We start from the raw sequence: 19,342 nt of genomic DNA, 5'->3' as shown, positions 1-19,342 counted from the left end.
GCCTTTGACTGGGTCTTAAAACACCTGCTTCGCGTTTTTTAACATGCCTGGTAAGATAGGCAGACTTTGGTATTGGCTATGTGTTGACGACAGGGTATTGAATAAGAAGTCATCCTCTATAGGTTCAGAATGCAGTGCTACGTTGTGAAAAGTAGCTGCCCTGGAAACCACCTGCATGTAAGCAGTACTGTCTTCTGGTGGTGATGGTCTTGCCGGATAGCAATCCGGACTATTATCAAATACTGGTGCATCGTATAGATCCCATGCATCTGGGTCATCTTGGCTCATCCCTGTGTGCGTTGGTGATTGCATCATTGGGGGTGTTGCAATTGGGGACAGTTGCGGTGAATGCTGTGGCGATGGCTGTGGAGAATAACGTGGTGGAGTTTTTTCTTTAGCCACCTTTGCTTTTGGCTGTTTTTCAGTTTCCTTGAAAGCGACTTTCCGTTTCATTTTAATTGGGGGAAGAGTTCTTATTTTTCCTGTGTCCTTCTGCATATGGAGCCTTCTCTGTGTATAGTCTGGCTCTCCCATCTCTAGTTCTTGTCCAAATTTGTGGCCTTGTAGTTGTGATGAAAGGCCTTGTTCTTTGGAATAGGAGCTTTGTTTCGGCTCCGAGGCTGGATGTTTCGGCACCGAAACCTTTTCAGCAGTCTTTTTCGGCTCCGAAGCCACCTTTTTCGGTTTCGGGGTGCCGATTTCTCAGTGCAGAGTTTGTTCGGAGCCGGTATCTCGGTGCGGAGTATACTCTGTGCCGGTATCTCGACCGGAGTCGGATGTCTTCGGCATGTGTGTGCCCTTTTTAGGTGCCGATGGTTGGTCACCGTGCTTACGGGTTAAGCCATGGCGTCCCCTGGGCTTTCCTTATTTTTGTGTGAGTTTTGGCCGGGGCTGTTTTACCCACGGTTTGTTGCCTCGCCGGCTGCTCACTCTCGGGCTCGTCCGAGTCCGAATCAGGAATAGAGAATGTTTCCTCTTCTTCGACGTCGGGGTGTCCAGCCGGCGTCTACGCCATTTGAAGCCTTCGAGCTCTCCGGCCCCGTAGCGTTTTCTTCAACCGAAATGCCCGACAGGCCTCGCAGGTATCCTCTTTGTGTTTGGGGGACAAACACAAATTACAGACCAAATGCTGGTCTGTATAAGGATACTTAGCGTGGCATTCGGGGCAGAAGCGGAATGGGGTCCGTTCCATGAGCCTTGAAGACGCACGCAGTCGGGCCGACTAGGCCCCGCCGGGGAATGGAAGCCCCGAAAGGCTAACGGAGCTCTTCTTTTCTTAGGTGTCGATGTGCTCTTACTAAACCGATACCGAGCGCAAACAATACCGTCGAATTTTCCGATAGTTAACTAACTTTTCCGACCCGAAACACGGAGCGAAGAAGAACACGTCCGAACCCGATGGCGGAAAGAAAACCATCTAAGATGGAGTCGAGGCCCATGCGCTATGGAGCCGAAAGGGGAGGAGTCCCTCAATCTCGTGACTCAAAAAGACATCGACTTCTTCGAAGAAAAACAACTTGTAACACTCCGAGCCCAACACTAGATGCCAGGATAATGCACAGCATGTCTATCTGCAGCTACACATGCCATTGAACATATATATATATATATATATATATATATATATATATATACATACATACATATGCACACGAATTCACTTTTCTCCCTCTGCTGTGTTGTCTGTCATTTACGTGTCTTTCCTCCAGACAAGCCTTGAAGAAAAAGGCAGCACAGCCTGGTACGTGCAAGCTGAGAATGTGTACATTTATTTGATTTTGTTTTCGAAACTACAATCCATGCGATCAAATGTGCAAGTGCTAAGAAAGTATGGTGAAGTGTTTTGTCAACAAGTCTTCCACTGTCCATGAAGTGCACAGGTAAAGGTGAGTTAAAAAGGGTCATATGAACCACCCTTTCGTTGAAACAGAGGAGATACTCTGCACACATTTTTATGGCGTCATGGGCAAACAAAACCTCTTTGTGTGTGTAGGAAGTTGGCTCTGTATGTAATATTTCAAAGTAAGGAATAGTATGCACAGAGTCCAAGGGTTCCCCTTAGAGGTAAGATAGTGGCAAAAAGAGATAATTCTAATGCTCTATTCTGTGGTAGTGTGGTCGAGCAGTAGGCTTATCAGAGGAGTAGTGTTAAGCATTTGTTGTACACACACAAGCAATAAATGAGGAACACACACTCAATGACAATTCCAGGCCAATAGGTTTTTATATAGAAAAATATATTTTCTTAGTTTATTTTAAGAACCACAGGTTCAAGATTTACAAGTGATACTTTAAATGAAAGGTATTTCACTTAGGAACTTTGAATTAGGAAAATAGCATATACAGTTTTCACATAAATGACATATAGCTATTTTAAAACTAGACAGTGCAATTTTCAACAGTTCCTGGGGGAGGTAAGTGTTTGTTAGTTTTTGCAGGTAAGTAAACCACCTACGGGTTCAAGTTTGGGTCCAAGGTAGCCCACCGTTGGGGGTTCAAGGCAAACCCAAAGTTACCACACCAGCAGCTCAGGGCCGGTCAGGTGCAGAGGTCAAAGTTGTGCCCAAAACGCATGGGCTTCAATGGAGAAGGGGGTGCCCCGGTTCCAGTCTGCCAGCAGGTAAGTACCCACGACTTTGGAGGGCAGACCAGGGGGGTTTTGTAGGGCACCGTAGGGGGGGGACACAAAGTCCACACAGAAAGTACACCCTCAGCGGCACGGGGGCGGCTGGGTGCAGTGTGCAAACAGGCGTCAGGTTCGCAATAGGTTTCAATGGGAGAGCAAGGGGTCTCTTCAGCGATGCAGGCAGGCAAAGGGGGGGGGGGCTCCTCGGGGTAGCCATCACCTGGGCAAGGGAGAGGGCCACCTGGGGGTCGCTCCTGCGCTGGAGGTCGGATCCTTCAGGTCCTGGGGGCTGCGGATACAGAGTCTTTCCCAGGTGTCGGGTCTTTGAAGCAGGCCGTCGCGGTCAGGGGGAGCCACGGGATTACCTCTGCAGGCGTCGCTGTGGGGGCTCAGGGGGGTCAACTCTGGCTACTCACAGTCTCGTAGTCGCCGGGGAGTCCTCCCTGTGGTGTTTGTTCTCCACAAGTCGAGCCGGGGGCGTCGGGTGCAGAGTGCAAAGTCTCACGCTTCCGGCGGGAAACGTGTGTTGTTTCAAAGTTGCTTCTTTGTTGCAAAGTTGCAGTCTTTGTTTAACAGAGCCGCTGTCCTCTGGAGTTCTTGGTCCTTCTAGATGCAGGGTAGTCCTCTGAGGCTTCAGAGGTTGCTGGACCCTCGGAACGCGTCACTGGAGCAGTGTCTTTAGAAGTGGGGAGACAGGCCGGTAGAGCTGGGGCCAAAGCAGTTTGTGTCTTAGTCTTCTCTGCAGGTTTTCAGTTCAGCAGTCCTCTTCTTCTTAGGTTGCAGGAATCTAATTTCCTAGGTTCTGGGGAGCCCCTAAATACTGAATTTAGGGGTGTGTTTAGGTCTGGGAGGGCAGTAGCCAATGGCTACTGTCCTTGAGGGTGGCTACACCCTCTTTGTGCCTCCTCCCTGAGGGGAGGGGGACACATCCCTAATCCTATTGGGGGAATCCTCCATCTGCAAGATGGAGGATTTCTAAAAGTCAGAGTCACCTCAGCTCAGGACACCTTAGGGGCTGTCCTGACTGGCCAGTGACTCCTCCTTGTTTTTCTCATTATCTCTCCTGGACTTGCCGCCAAAAGTGGGGGCTGTGTCCAGGGGGCGGGCATCTCCACTAGCTGGAGTGCCCTGGTGCATTGTAACACGAAGCCTGAGCCTTTGAGGCTCACTGCTAGGTGTTACAGTTCCTGCAGGGGGGAGGTGTGAAGCACCTCCGCCCAGAGCAGGCTTTTGTTTCTGTCCTTAGAGAGCACAAAGGCCATCACCACATGGGGTCAGAAACTCGTCTCTCAGCAGCAGGCTGGCACAGACCAGTCAGTCCTGTACTGAACAATTGGGTAAAATACAGGGGGCATCTCTAAGATGCCCTCTGTGTGCATTTTTTTATAAATCCAACACTGGCATCAGTGTGGGTTTATTATTCTGAGAAGTTTGATACCAAACTTCCCAGTATTCAGTGTAGCCATTATGGAGCTGTGGAGTTCGTTTTTGACAGACTCCCAGACCATATACTCTTATGGATACCCTGCACTTACAATGTCTAAGGTTTTGCTTAGACACTGTAGGGGCATAGTGCTCATGCACCTATGCCCTCACCTGTGGTATAGTGGACCCTGCCTTAGGGCTGTAAGGCCTGCTAGAGGGGTGACTTATCTATGCCATAGGCAGTGTGAGGTTGGCATGGCACACTGAGGGGAGTGCCATGACGACTTAGTCGTTTTCTCCCCACCAGCACACACAAGCTGGGAAGCAGTGTGTCTGTGCTGAGTGAGGGGTCCCCAGGGTGGCATAAGACTTGCTGCAGCCCTTAGAGACCTTCCCTGGCATCAGGGCCGTTGGTACCAGGGGTACCAGTTACAAGGGACTTACCTGGATGCCAGGGTGTGCCAATTGTGGAAACAAAGGTACAGTTTTAGGGAAAGAACAATGGAGCTGGGGACTGGTTAGCAGGCCTCAGCACACTTTAAAATCATAACTTGGCATCAGCAAAGGCAAAAAGTCAGGGGGTAACCATGCCAAGGAGGCATTTCCTTACACCCCCCCCCCCCCCCCCCCCAAAACGAAAGAGGATGAGACTAACCTTTCCCAAGAGAGTCTTCATTTTCTAAGTGGAAGAACCTGGAAAGGCCATCTGCATTGGCATGGGCAGTCCCAGGTCTGTGCTCCACTATAAAGTCCATTCCCTGTAGGGAGATGGACCACCAACAGTTTTGGATTTTCACCTTTCATTTGCATTAGCCATCTGAGAGGTCTGTGGTCAGTTTGAACTACAAAGTGAGTACCAAAGAGGTATGGTCTCAGCTTCTTCAGGGACCAAACCACAGCAAAGGCCTCCCTCTCAATGGCACTTCAACGCTGCTCCCTGGGGAGTAACCTCCTGCTAATGAAAGCAACAGGCTGGTCAAGGCCATCATCATTTGTTTGGGACAAAACTGCCCCTATCCCATGTTCAGAGGCATCAGTCTGCACAATGAACTGCTTGGAGTAATCTGGAGCTTTTAGAACTGGTGCTGTGCACATAGCTTGTTTCAGGGTGTCAAAGGCCTGTTGGCATTCTACAGTCCAGTTTACCTTCTTGGGCACTTTCTTGGAAGTAAGTTCTGTGAGGGGTGTCACTATTGATCCATATTCCTTCACAAACCTCCTGTAGTACTCAGTCAAGCCAAGGAATGCCCTGACTTGAGTCTGGGTTTTTGGAGCTGCTTAGTCCAGAATAGTCTGGATCTTGGGCTGGAGTGGCTGAACTTGGCCTCCACCTACAAGGTGTCCCAAGTAAACCACTGTTCCCTGCCCTATCTGGCATTTGGATGCCTTGATAGAGAGGCCTGCTGCTTGCAGGGCCTTCAAAACCTTCTTCAAGTGGACCAGGTGATCCTGCCAGCTGGAGCTAAAGACAGCAATATCGTCAAGATAAGCTGCACTAAAGGGCTCCAAGCCAGCAAGGACTTGATTCACCAACCTTTGGAAGGTGGCAGAGGCATTCTTTAAACCAAAGGGCATAACAGTACACTGATAGTGCCCATCAGGTGTGGAGAATGCTGTCTTTTCTTTTGCTCCTGGTGCCATTTTGATTTGCCAGTACCCTGCTGTCAAGTCAAAGGTACTTAAGTATCTGGCAGCACCTAGTTTGTCAATTAATTCATCTGCCCTTGGAATGGGATAGGTATCTGTCTTGGTGACAGAATTAAGTCCTCTGTAGTCCACACAAATCTTCATCTCTCTCTTTCCATCTTTGGTGTGAGGCTTGGGGACTAAGACCACTGGGCTAGCCCAGGGGCTGTCAGAGTGCTCAATGACTCCCAATTCCAGCATATTGTGGACTTCCACTTTGATGCTTTCCTTAACTTGGTCAGACTCTCTGGAAATTTTGTTTTTGACAGGCATGCTGTCTCCTGTGTCCACATCATGGGTACACAGGTGTAGGGGAAAGAGCTCAGCAAACTGTTGTAAGACCTTCTTACAGTCAGATTGCTGTTGGCCAGAGAGGGTGTCTGAACAGTAACTCCATCTACTGAGCCATCTTTAGGGTCTGTGGAGAGGAGATCAGGGAGAGGTTCACTCTCAGCTTCCTGGTCCTCATCTGTTACCATCAATAGATTCACATGTGCCCTGTCATGAAAGAGTTTGAGGCGGTTCACATGGATCACCCTTTTGGGGGTCCTGCTAGTGCCTAGGTCTACCAGGTAGGTGACCTGACTCTTTCTTTCTAGCACTGGGTAAGGGCCACTCCATCTGTCCTGAAGTGCCCTGGGAGCCACAGGCTCCAGAACCCACTCAACCATAGCAGCCTTTTGGTCATACCACATCTTCTGGAGTTGTTGGCTGGCCTCAAGGTTTTTACTTGCCTTTTCCATGTACTCTGCCACCCTGGAACGTAGGCCTAGTACATAGTCCACTATATCTTGTTTAGGCTCATGAAAAGGTCTCTCGCAGCCATCTTTTACAAGAGCTAGTGGTCCCCTTACAGGATGGCCCAACAGAAGTTCAAAGGGGGAAAACCCTACTTCCTTCTGAGGCACCTCTCTGTAGGCGAAAAGCAAACATGGCAAGAGGACATCCCATCTCCTTTTGAGCTTTTCAGGGAGCCCCATGATCATGCCTTTCAATATCTTGTTAAATCTTTCTACAAGGCCATTGGTTTGTGGATGGTATGGTGTGGTGAATTTGTAAGTCACCCCACACTCATTCCACATATGTTTCAGGTATGCTGACATGAAGATGGTACCCCTGTCAGACACCACCTCCTTAGGAAATCCCACTCTGGTAAAAATACCAATGAGTGCTTTAGCTACTGCAGGGGCAGCAGTGGACCTAAGGGGAATTGCTTCAGGGTACCTAGTGGCATGATCCACTACCACTAGGATATATTGGTTCCCTGAGGCTGTGGGAGGTTCAAGTGGACCCACTATGTCCACACCCACTCTTTCAAAGGGGACCCCCACCACTGAAAGTGGAATGAGGGGGGCCTTTGGGTGTCCACCTGTCTTACCACTGGCTTGACAGGTGGCACAGGAGACACAAAACTCCTTTACTTTCTGGGACATGTTGGGCCAATAGAAATGGTTAACTAACCTTTCCCATGTCTTGGTTTGTCCCAAATGCCCAGCAAGTGGAAGATCATGAGCTAAGGTTAGAATGAACTCTCTAAACTCCTGAGGCACTACCACTCTCCTAGTGGCACCAGGTTTGGGATCTCTTTCCTCAGTGTAGAGGAGTCCATCTTCCCAATATACTCTATGTGTTTCAATGATCTTTCCTTTGGTCTTTTCAGCAGCTTGCTGCCTAAGGCCTTCCAGAGAGGGACATGTTTCTTGCCCCTTACACAACTGTTCCCTTGTGGGTCCCCCTCGGCCTAAGAGTTCAACCTGATAAGGTTCCAAATCCATGGGCTCAGTTCCCTCAGAGGGCAGAACTTCTTCCTGGGAAGAGAGGTTCTCTTTCTCTTGTTGTGTGGAAGCTGGTTTCCCCAGTCCTCTTTCCTTTTCTCTTGGAGGGTTGGCCCCTTTTTCCAGGCTCCAATACCACTTTTCCACCCTGAGCCTTGCACAGTGCCCTTGTCTTGACACACACCAGTTCAGGGATACCAAGCATGGCTGTATAGGTTTTGAGTTCTACCTCAGCCCATGCTGAGGACTCCAGGACATTTCCAAGCAAACAGTCTACAGGGATATTTGAGGAGACCACCACATGTTTCAGGCCATTGACCTCTCCCCACTCTAAAGTTACCATAGCCATGGGATGTACTTTAGTCTGATTGTCAGCGTTGGTGACTGGATAAGTTTGTCCAGCCAGGTATTGACCAGGGGAAACCAGTTTCTCTGTCACCATGGTGACACTGGCGCCTGTATCCCTCAGGCCTTCTACACTTGTCCCATTAATCAAGAGTTGCTGCCTGTATTTTTGCATATTAGGGGGCCAGGCAGCCAGTGTGGCTGAGTCCACCCCACCCTCAGATACTAATGTAGCTTCAGTGTGAACCCTGATTTGCTCTGGGCACACTGTTGATCCCACCTGGAGACTGGCTATTCCAGTGTTAGCTGGAGTAGAGTTTGAAGTGGAACCTTTCTTGTGACAGGCCTTGTCTCCAGTTTGGTGTCCCTGCTGATTACAGCTACGACACCAGGCCTTTTTGGGATCAAAGTTTTTACCCTTGTACCCAAAATTGGATTGTGAAGAGGATTTGGATCCTCCCTCCTGAGCAGGTTTTTGGGGCCCTGTAGAAGACTCTTTACTTTTTCCCTTGGATGTCTCAACACTCTTCCCCTGAGGAGTCTTTGTGACCCCTTTCTTTTGGTCACCCCCTGTGGAAGTCTTGTTCACCCTAGCCTTGACCCAATGGTCCACCTTCTTTCCTAATTCTGGGGAGAAATTGGTCCTAGGTCTACCAGATGCTGATGCAGTTTATCAATGAAACAATTACATAACAGGTGGTCTTTCACATAAAAATTGTACAGCCCATCATAATCATTTACACCTCTGCCATGAATCCAACCATCCAGTGTTTTGCCTGAGAAGTCAACAAAATCAACCCAGGTCTGGCTCGAAGATTTTTGAGCCCCCCTGAACCTAATCCTGTACTCCTCAGTTGAGAATCCAAAGCCCTCAATCAGGGTAGCCTTCATGAGGTCAAAGGATTCTGCATCTTTTCCAGAGTGTGAGGAGTCTATCCCTACACTTTCCAGTGAACATTTCCCAAAGGAGAGCACCCCAGTGAGATCTGTTTACTTTTCTGGTTGCACAAGCCCTCTCAAAAGCTGTGAACCATTTGGAGAGGTCATCACCATCTTCATATTTAGTTACAATCTCTTTAGGGATGTTCAACATGTCAGGAGAATCTCTGACCCTATTTAAGTTGCTGCCACCATTGATGGGACCTAAGCCCATCTCTTGTCTTTCCCTTTCTATGGCTAGGATCTGTCTTTCCAAAGCCAATCTTTTGGCCAACCTGGCTAGCAGGAGGTCATCTTCATTGAGGCTGCCCTCAATGCTTGCAGAGCTGTTGGACTCTCCTGTGAAAGAAGCAACATCTCTATCACTTCTGGAGTCAGGGTTGGAGAAACCCTGGGCTCCCTAACTAGGAGAGGGGGTGGGAAATGTCCCTCCTCATCACTAGATTCCCCGTCTGTGAAGATATCATCAGAGGGGTTGTTTTTAGCAAGCTCTGCCAAAAGCTCCTGGAGCTGTACTTTGGTAGGGTTTGAACCAGTCTTTATCTTTTTGATTTTGCAGAGAGACCTTAACTCTGACATCCTAAGATGCAGGTAAGGGTTGAGGTTGAGTTCCATCACTATCTCTTCTGCAGCAGACATTATGTTTCTAAAAGTTGGAATACTTTTTAAGAATCTAAAACTATCTCTAGAACTTAATTCAAACTTTTACAAAATGTTTAAACTCTAAAAGAAATGCTAACAGGGACTAACACAAGGCCCTAGCAGGACTTTTTTTAAATTTAGAAAAATAGCTCAAATTTCAAAAATCAGTTTCTAATGACAATTTTGGGAATTTAGTCATGTGATCAGGTATTGGCTGAGTAGTCCAGCAAATGCAAAGTCTTGTACCCCACCGCTGATCCACCAATGTAGGAAGTTGGCTCTGTATGTACTATTTCAAAGTAAGAAATAGCACGTACAGAGTCCAACGGTTCCCCTTAGAGGTAAGATAGTGGCAAAAAGAGATAATTCTAATGCTCTATTTTGTGGTTGTGTGGTCGAGCAGTAGGCTTATCAGAGGGTAGTGTTAAGCATTTGTTGTACATACACACAGGTAATAAATGAGGAACACACACTCAAAGACAATTCCAGGCCAATAGGTTTTTGTATAGAAAAATATATTTTCTTAGCTTATTTTAAGAACCACAGGTTCAAGATTTACAATCAATACTTCAAATGAAAGGTACTTCACTTAGGTATCATAGGAACTTTGAATCAGCAAAATAGCATGTACAGTTTTGGCAAAAATGGCAATAAGCTATTTTAAAACTAGACAGTGCAAATTTCAACAGTTCCTGTGGGAGGTAAGTGTTTGTTAGTTTTGCAGGTAAGTAAACCACCTACAGGGTTCAAAGTTGGGTCCAAGGTAGCCCACCGTTGGGGGTTCAGGGCAACCCCAAAATGACCACACCAGCAGCCAGTCCGGTGCAGAGGTCAAAGTGGTGCCCAAAACACATAGGCTTCAATGGAGAAGGGGGTGCCCCGGTTCCAGTCTGCCAGCAGGTAGGTACCAGCGACTTCGGAGGGCAGACCAGGGGGGTTTTGTAGGGCACCGGGGGGGACACAAGTCAGCACAAAAAGTACACCCTCAGCAGCACGGGGGCAGCCGGGTGCAGAGTGCAAACAGGCGTCGGGTTTGCAATGGAGTTCAATGGGAGACCCAGGGCTCTCTTCTGTGAAGCAGGCAGGCAAAGGGGGGGCTCCCCTGGGCAAGGGAGAGGGCCACCTGGGGGTCGCTTCTGCACTGGAGGCCGAATCCTTCAGGTCCTGGGGGCTGCGGGTGCAGTGTCTTTACCAGGCGTCGGGTTCTTAGAAGCAGGCAGTCGCGGTCAGGGGGAGCCTCTGGATTCCCTCTGCAGGCGTCGCTGGGGGGACTCAAGGGGGTCAACTCTGGCTACTCACAGGGTCGCAGTCGCCGGGGAGTCCTCCCTGTAGTGTTGTTTATCCGCAGGTCGAGCCGGGGGCATCGGGTGCAGAGTGGAAAGTCTCACGCTTCCGGCGGGAAACGTGCAGTCCTTTAAAAGTTGTTTCTTTGTTGCACAGTTGTTTCTTCTTTGGAGCAGAGCCGCTGTCCTCGGGAGTTCTTGGTCCTTTTAGATGCAGGGTAGTCCTCTGAGGCTTCAGAGGTTGCTGGACCCTGGGGAGCGTGTCGCTGTTGCAGTTTTTCTTTTAGTGGGGAGACAGGCCAGTAGGGCTGGGGCCAAAGCAGTTGGTGTCTCCGTCTTCTCTGCAGGGCTTCAGGTCAGCAGTCCTTCTTCGTCTTCAGGTTGCAGGAATCTATCTTGCTAGGTTCTAGGAGCCCCTAAATACTCAATTTAGGGGTGTGTTTAGGTCTGGGGGGTTAGTAGCCAATGGCTACCAGCCCTGAGGGTGGCTACACCCTTTTTGTGCCTCCTCCCTGAGGGGAGGTGGGCACATCCCTAATCCTATTGGGGGAATCCTCCATCTGCAAGATGGAGGATTTCTAAAAGTCAGAGTCACCTCAGCTCAGGACACCTTAGGGGTTGTCCTGACTGGCCAGTGACTCCTCCTTGTTTTTCTCATTATCTCCTCCGGCCTTGCCGCCGCAAGTGGGGCCGTGGCAGGAGGGGGCGGGCATCTCCACTAGCTGGAGTGCCCTGTGGCGCTGTAACAAAGGGGGTGAGCCAGGTGTTACAGTTCCGGCAGGGGGAGATGAGAAGCACCCCCACCCAGTACAGGCTTTGTTACTAGCCACAGAGTGACAAAGGCACTCTCCCCATGTGGCCAGCAACATGTCTGGTGTGTGGCAGGCTGGCAACACTAGTCAGCCCACACTGGAAGTCAGTATGTTTTCAGGGGGCATCTCTAAGATGCCCTCTTGGGTGTATTTCACAATAAAATGTACACTGGCATCAGTTTGCATTTATTGTGCTGAGAAGTTTGATACCAAACTTCCCAGTTTTCAGTGTAGCCATTATGGTGCTGTGGAGTTCGTGTTTGACAGACTCCCAGACCATATACTCTTATGGCTACCCTGCACTTACAATGTCTAAGGTTTTGCTTAGACACTGTAGGGGCATAGTGCTCATGCAGAGGCAGGACCTGACTGGTGAACCTCAAAAGGTAGATTCCAGACTAGGAGGGCTTGAAAAATGAAAGGGAGAGAGTCCAGTCTCATCAGGAGTGTCCAGGTGGGGCAGGAGCCAATGCCCACCCTTTTGGAACTGAAGATTCAAATTGACGGTGATGGGTGAAGTCCAGCTGCGGGGTCCAGAGTTGCAGAGGAGAGTCTGAAGTTGCTTAGGAGCTGTCCCTTGACGGTGTGGATTACAGACGGGTCAGTGGTCAGGAGGACCACCATCAGGCACTGGCAAATGCAAAAGGAGATGTTGGGAGGTTTTGCAGAGCTGTGGAGGACCAGCAAGGTCCTGCGTACTCGATCCTTGGAGGGGAGTCCAGGCTGACCCTCAGGATGCAGGAGAGCTAACAGAAGCAAATGGAGCCCTCACAAGCAACCCATTTGCAGCAGGTGCAGTGAGGCCGAGGCAGCACATCGGAAGAGGAGTACCACGTCGCTGGAGCAGCAGAGAAGAAACAGTCCTTGCAGAGGTAGAGTGCTGGGGGCCTGGGCCACTTGGAGCCTGAAGATCCCTTGGAGTAGGAATCAACAAGCCTTGGTTGGTGCAACAGTTGCAGTGCATAGGAGTTATGTTCCAGTGGCAGAGTCAAGGGCTGACTATCTCCCAATTTGGAAAGAAGGGAGAGAGGTCCCAGGGGATGCCTTCGAACCACCACCTGTGTTGGAGAATCTTCGCATAGCAGTAGAACAGAAGATCCCACCAGCCAGACATTGTTGCCTTAGGTGCCTGCAGTTGCAGGGGAGTGACTCCTTCACTCCAAAGAAGATTCCTTCTTGCTTCTTGGTGCAGCTAAAGTCTTGCCGATCCGTGAGGATGCATAGCTATGAAAATGTTGCAAAATGGTGACAGGAGCTGCAGAAACAATGTTGCAAGGAGAAGTTGTCTCAGGAGGTACAGTCTTGCTTGGTTCCGGTGTAGCCCAGCAGTGGTTCCAGGGGCCAGGAGCAGAAGATGTCTTTGCAGAGAGTTCCAGGTGAAGTTTTGCACAACAAATCTGGGGACCCACCTCAAGGGAGACCCTAAACAGCCCAAAAAGGGGGTTTGGTCACTGTTTGGGGTGACCACCTATATGGAGGGGTCACTGATGTCAGCTACCTGACCTACCCAGTCAGATGCTCCCAGAGACCTCTGGACATCTTGTTTCCAAGATGGCAGAACCAAGTGGCCACCTGGAGGAGCTCTGGGCACCACCGTAGTGGTGGAGCAGGACAGGGGAGTGGTCATTCCCCTTTCCTTTGTGTGTTTTGCTCATGAGAGTGGACCAGTGGTCCCTGGACTGGTGCAAACCTGATTATGTAAGGGGGGCACCAAATGGGCCCTTCAAAGCAGTCTGGTAGTGTGGAGAGGCTACCCCTCCCCAGCCTAGTAACATCTATTTCCAAAGGAGAGGAGGTTGCACCCCTCTCCTACTGGAAATCCTTTCTTCTGCTGTCCTCTGCTTGAGCTGGTCAAGCAGCAGGTGGGCAGAATCATGGCTGGGAGGCTGCAGCAGTGCGGGCTGCCCGCAGAACCTGAAAGACTGGTAGGAGTAGAACTGGGGGATCCTCTAAGGAATCTTAAGAGTGCATGGAATCATGCCACCAATACGGGGATCATTACTGGGTTATGATAAAGAAATGTTTGATACCAAAAATGCCAAGGTTTGAAGTTACCATTATGTAGCTGGACCACACGTAGTGACCATTCGCCAGTACATAGCTAAAATGGGTTCCCTGCATTTTCGAAGTCCGAGGAATTGGAACTGGAGTTCGTAGGGGCACCTCTGCTCATGCAGGTGTGCCCACACACACGGACATGCACCCTACCCTTTGGGCTGAAAGTGCCTACCATAGGGGTGACCTGGTGTAGTGACCAGTAGTGAAAGGGTGGATGCACCTTTTCAAAAAGGCTGCAAATGGCAGGCCTGTAGACACAGTTTCCATGGGCTCCCATGGATGGAATAATACATGCTGCAGCCCATGGGAGACCCCTGGTGTACCAATGTCCTGAGTACCTAAGTACCACCTACCAAGGACTTACAGGGGTAAACCAGTATGCCAATTCGGGGGTGTATGATGTACCAAAACAATCAAATTTGGAGGACAGAACACAATCACTGGGGTCCTGATTAGCAGAATCCCAGTGAATACAGTCTAAGCACACTGATATCAGGCAAAAAGTGGGGGTAACCATGTAGAAAGAGGGGACTTTCCTACAAAGGCTGTGTGACAGACCGAACAGTATAAACACAATGGAGAGGTGGTGATAGTGCTTATTTAAGTGGTTTATTAAGAATGAAAATGGTGAAGTACACAGAATGTCTATTTTAAGGTGATGTTGATGTCTCTCTCAATTATGTCCTTGGGCGTTTAGTCCAGGTTTTGTTTAATGTCCTCTGTTTCTTTGTTTTTCTTTCAGATGAAGTCCTGGTTTGTTCCCTCAGGTGGATCCCGAACAGTACCGGCAACAGAAGGATAGAAAACACTGGGGTAAGTATGGGTTTGGTATAACCAGTTTCTACTCTCTCTCTCTCTCTCTCTCTCTCTCTCTCTCTTACTGACTGGGGAAAAGGGTAAACAAAATAAGGATGGGGTGTGTCGGTGAGCAGTTGAGGAATGACTTGACCAGAGTCCACAATTAGTGAGGGGAAGAAGTGTCTCACATGCAGTGGGCCCGGTGATCCCTTTCCTGTCCCTCCTTTTCCCCCCCTTTTATATCCCCTCCCCAGTCCCTTATAGTTTAGTGCCCCTTTCTGGAGTCCAAAAGGACCGTACCTTGCTTAGCCACGACCCTCCAGGGCCGTGGCTGGCGTTATGGCGTTCCTCCGGTCGATCTCCTCTTCCCGGGGTGTCCAGTACGGATTCCTCGTTCTCTCCTGGGTCTCCGCGTCCTCCCTTCTTCGCCGGTCCGTTCTTGGAGTAGTCCTCCTCCTTGGGTCTCTCCTCTCTCTCCACGGGTCTGTTTTCCTCGTCCTTCGGCCTCTCCGGTTTTTCCTCCGATCGCGCTTCTTCTCTCCGTTGCTGCGCGTCCCTCTTTTCAACTTCCCTGTGCCGGAAAACCACACTGATTTCCCTGGCAACGGCTGCGCGGCGGCCTCGGTCTCGTCGCGTTTCCCCGGCAACGGGAAAACGCGGAAATGACGTATCGGAGCCCTCCGATACGTCATTAGAATCACTCGGTGCCGGGAATACCCGGTCACACACCTCTCCCCATGAACGGTCCTGTTCGAGGACCGCAGTAGAGTCTGGGAACCGTGACAAATAATCAGCCGGGGCCTGTTGGGGTCCTGGGATATGACGGACCTGAAAGGAAAATGGTTGGAGTTCAAGGAACCACCTCAAAATTCGGGAATTGGTATCTTTATGAGCGGACAACCATGTGAGGGGAGCATGATCCGTAAAAAGAATAAAAGGTCGACCTAACAGGTAATATTGTAAAGTGTCCACTGCCCATTTAATAGCCAGACATTCTCTTTCAATGGTAGGATAGTGACGTTCCCGGGGAAATAGTTTCCGACTGACATATACTATCGGGTGATCCCTGCCTTCCTCATCGGGTTGGGCCAGTACTCCCCCCAACCCTACATCAGAGGCATCGGTGTATAGATGGAAGGGTTTAGAGAAATCTGGGCACTTTAGTATGGGATCTCGAGTCGGATAGCACTTCAATTGCTCAAAGCTAGCCTTCTGGTGTTCCGAAAATGGGGCTAATCGATTAGGATGTGATTTAGACAAAAGATCTGTGAGAGGGGCTGCAAGTGTGGAATAGTCGGGAATGAATCTACGATAGTAGCCTACTAATCCTAGGAACGAGCATAGATCTTTTTTTGTCTTAGGGTTGGGTGCATTTAGAATGGCGACTACTTTCTTATTTTGTGGTTGTAAAGTCCCTTGACCGATTTCGTATCCTAAGTAGGATATATGGGGTTTTCCTATAACGCACTTTTTAGGGTTGGCAGTTAAACCGGCGTTTGAGAGTATGGCATATTTGTTGGAGATGGAGGATATGATCATCCCAGGTTTCACTAAAGATAACTACGTCGTCGAGGTAAGCTGCTGAGAAGGATTGAAATGGTTTTAAAAGTCTATCCATTAACCGTTGGAACGTAGCGGGTGCTCCATGCAGTCCGAATGGTAACACGGTGAACTGATAAAGCCCGGACTGTGTAGCACAAGCCGTTTTCTCTTTATCCTCTGGTGCTAAGGGAATCTGCCAATACCCTTTTGTCAAATCTAAGGTGGACATATATTTTGCTTTTCCCAGTTTCTCCAAGACGTCATCCACCCTAGGAATGGGATATGTGTCAAACATTGAATGTTCATTAAGCTTTCGGAAGTCAATACAAAATCTGATCGTACCGTCAGGTTTCGGCACCAGGACGACCGGGAAGCACCAGGGACTAGTCGAAGGCTCTACCACTCCTAGTTCTAACATCTTTAGTATTTCATTCTCCATAATTTGTTTCCTTGCCTCGGGAATTCTATACGGTCGCAACCTAACAATTTCACCCGGTGTTGTCCTTATTTTATGGGTTATCAAGGGGGTTTTACCTGGCAATACTGAAAAAAACTTTCGGAAGTGTTCTAGTAGGCTATACACCTGTTCCTTCTCTGGTATTGTTAATGATGCATTTACTTCGGGTAGCCCTTCCTCCTCACCATTGTTTTCTGTGGGACAAAACTCAATCTGCAAATTTTTACTAGGGCAGAGGAATCGGACCATTTCTTCGGAAGTGTCGGAATTGTCTGGTTCTTCCCATTTTTTAAAGAGATTTATATGATAAATCTGGGTTTTCTGAGGATTGTTTGTGATTTCAATCAGATAGGTAACAGGAGAAACGGCGCGTATAACCCTATATGGACCCTGCCATTTTGCAATCAGTTTTTGTTCAGATGTGGGACGCATTATTAGAACCTGATCTCCTGGTTGTAGAACCCTTAACTTACTTCCTCGGTCATAATACTGTTTCTGGGTTTGTTGAGCTTGCTCCATATTTAGTCTCACTGTTTCCCACAAACTTTGGAGTTGAGATCGTAAGTTGTGAGCATATTCTAATAATGGTCTCCCACCCTCTTCTGCCTCTTCTTCCCATGTCTCAATGGCCATATCTAAAAGGGACCGAGGTGGTCTTCCAAATACGAGCTCAAACGGGCTATGACCTGTTGAGGCCTGTTCATGGGTTCGTATAGCGTATAATACTAAGGGTAATTTCTGATCCCAATCTCTTCCTGAGTCCTGTACCACTTTCCTCAATAAGGTTTTTATTGTTCGGTTGTACCGTTCCACCAAACCATCCGTCTGTGGATGGTACACCGAAGTTCGAATTTGGGAAATACCCAATGTCTTACACACCTGCTTCATAAGAGTAGACATAAAGGGGGTTCCCTGGTCTGTGAGTATTTCATGTGGAAAACCCACTCGAGAGAAAACGTTTATCATTGCTTAGGCAACGGTTTTGGTTGTCATGCTTTTGAGAGGAACGGCCTCGGGGTATCGGGTGGCATAATCAACCATAACCAAGATATACATATGACCTTTCGTTGAAGGTACTAGGGGTCTGATTAGATCCATCCCCATGCTACTAAAAGGGATGTCTATGATGGGTAAGGGCATTAGAGGGGCTTTCTTAGGTCTACCCGGTTCAGTAAGTTGACATCTGGGACATTGGGCACAATATTTGCGTATGTGGGCGAAAACCCCTGGCCAATAAAACCGCCTAAGGAGGTACTCTTCGGTTTTTCTCTCCCATAATGACCGCCACCGGGTTGACTATGAGCCAAAGTCAGGACGTGCTCCCTATAATGCTCGGGTACCAATAGTTGTTGTTTATGTTCCCCTGTACGAGTGGTAGTTATTCTTTATAAGAGGTTTTTCTTAATTAGGAAGTAGGGACCCACCTCCTCGGTCTCCTCTGATTTTGCGGACTTCCAAGCTTGTGTGAGAGAAGGATCTTCTCTCTGTAGCTGAGGGAAACTGATAGGCGCCTCATGTGTTTCGGCTATAAGGCCAGGCTTTTGTCCTTGTATCTCTTTTTCCCGATGATTAGCTTTTGCGGCCCGTTTTTCTCTACGTGATAACTTTCGACGGGTTATAGGGCATTCAATAACACTGTTAGAAAAGGGAGCTTCCCTCCACCAGTCCTGTGTCCGCTTGGGGGTTCTAACATGATCTAGGATCTCTTGGAAATGTTCGTAATCAGTCCCGATGATACATTCCTCAATTAGCTCTGTCATTATTCCCATAGGTAGGACATCTCGGTAATTTCCCCACTCCACTGTTAGTTTATATAAGGGGTATTGCTCTTTGTCTCCATGAATACAACAAATATTTACCCATCGTTCTACTTCCTCGCCTGATAGGTTTACAATATCTTTCCTCACTACGGATTGGCAACACCCTGAATCAATAAGAGCCCATACTGGCTGTCCATTGATGGTTAGGATCTGTTTAAACTTCAGGTTACCTCGTCCTGTACACAGTACCCTTCTCCGAGTGACTCCTATCTCCATTGGCTCACCAGGATCTTGTTTCCTGGGACACATGCGGGCGATGTGTCCCCATTCCCCACAGTTGTAACATTGGGGACCTGATACCTGAGGAGGGTCGATTAGTCTGCGTGGAATAGGCTCCTCAGGAGGTGTTCTGGGAATACTTTTAGGGTTAGATAGCCCCGGTTTTATGCTAGGTCGGGGTGGCACATTCCTTATATCCACTGAGCGATGATAGGCACATGCTAAGTCGATCGCCATGTCAGTATTTACTTTGGGATGTTGGCGAATCCAGTGTTTGGTAGCTGTGGGTAAGGCATCTAAATATTGTTCAAGAACGATCGTTTGGATCACTTCCTCTCTGCTATTCCCGGAAGGACCTAACCATTTCAAAGCTAAATCTTTTACACAATAATAAAAGGTTCGGGGGTCTTCATTTGGTCCCCATTTGATTTTCCGGAATTTGACCCTATAATATTCGGTGTCATGTCCAACACGTTCTAATATACTAGTCTTTATCTCTTGGTATGGTGTGGTTCCCCCCGGGTTTGCCGCTTGATATGCTGCTTGTAATATCCCCGTAAGAAGCGGTGCGACATACTGACCCCATCTATCCTCAGGCCATTGAGCTGACGAGGCCACTCTCTCAAAATTAGTAAAGAAGGATTCGGGGTCTTCACCTTCTTGATATTTCTGTAACACCGAACTAGGTACGTTGGGGTGAACCTTACTGACAGCAATAGTTTCGGTTAATTTCTTCATGGCCGTCTCGTGTACTAGTTGATTGTTTGCGAAGATGGTTGCCTGGCTTTTCAAAGCCGACTGTAATGCTTCCCTGTCCTCCTTTGCTTCTCGTTGGTGGGCCTCCCATACCAACTGCAAATGTCTCTGGCCCTCTGCCAGTTGTTTTATCATACAGGGAGTGCAGAATTATTAGGC

At 48.7% G+C, this 19,342-nt stretch overlaps 1 protein-coding gene across 1 annotated transcript in view; it reads right to left on the bottom strand.

Moving 5' to 3' along the window:
- RBM46 (RNA binding motif protein 46) overlaps positions 1 to 19,342 on the bottom strand; it is a 270,633-nt gene that overhangs the window by 231,104 nt on the left and 20,187 nt on the right. The gene's annotated exons all lie outside the window — the stretch shown is intronic.

This window comes from Pleurodeles waltl, chromosome 1_2 (assembly GCF_031143425.1).
Source record: "Pleurodeles waltl isolate 20211129_DDA chromosome 1_2, aPleWal1.hap1.20221129, whole genome shotgun sequence".
NCBI lineage: Eukaryota > Metazoa > Chordata > Amphibia > Caudata > Salamandridae > Pleurodeles > Pleurodeles waltl.
Note: the sequence above shows the minus strand (reverse complement) of the source record. Positions and strands in the feature narration are given on the sequence as shown.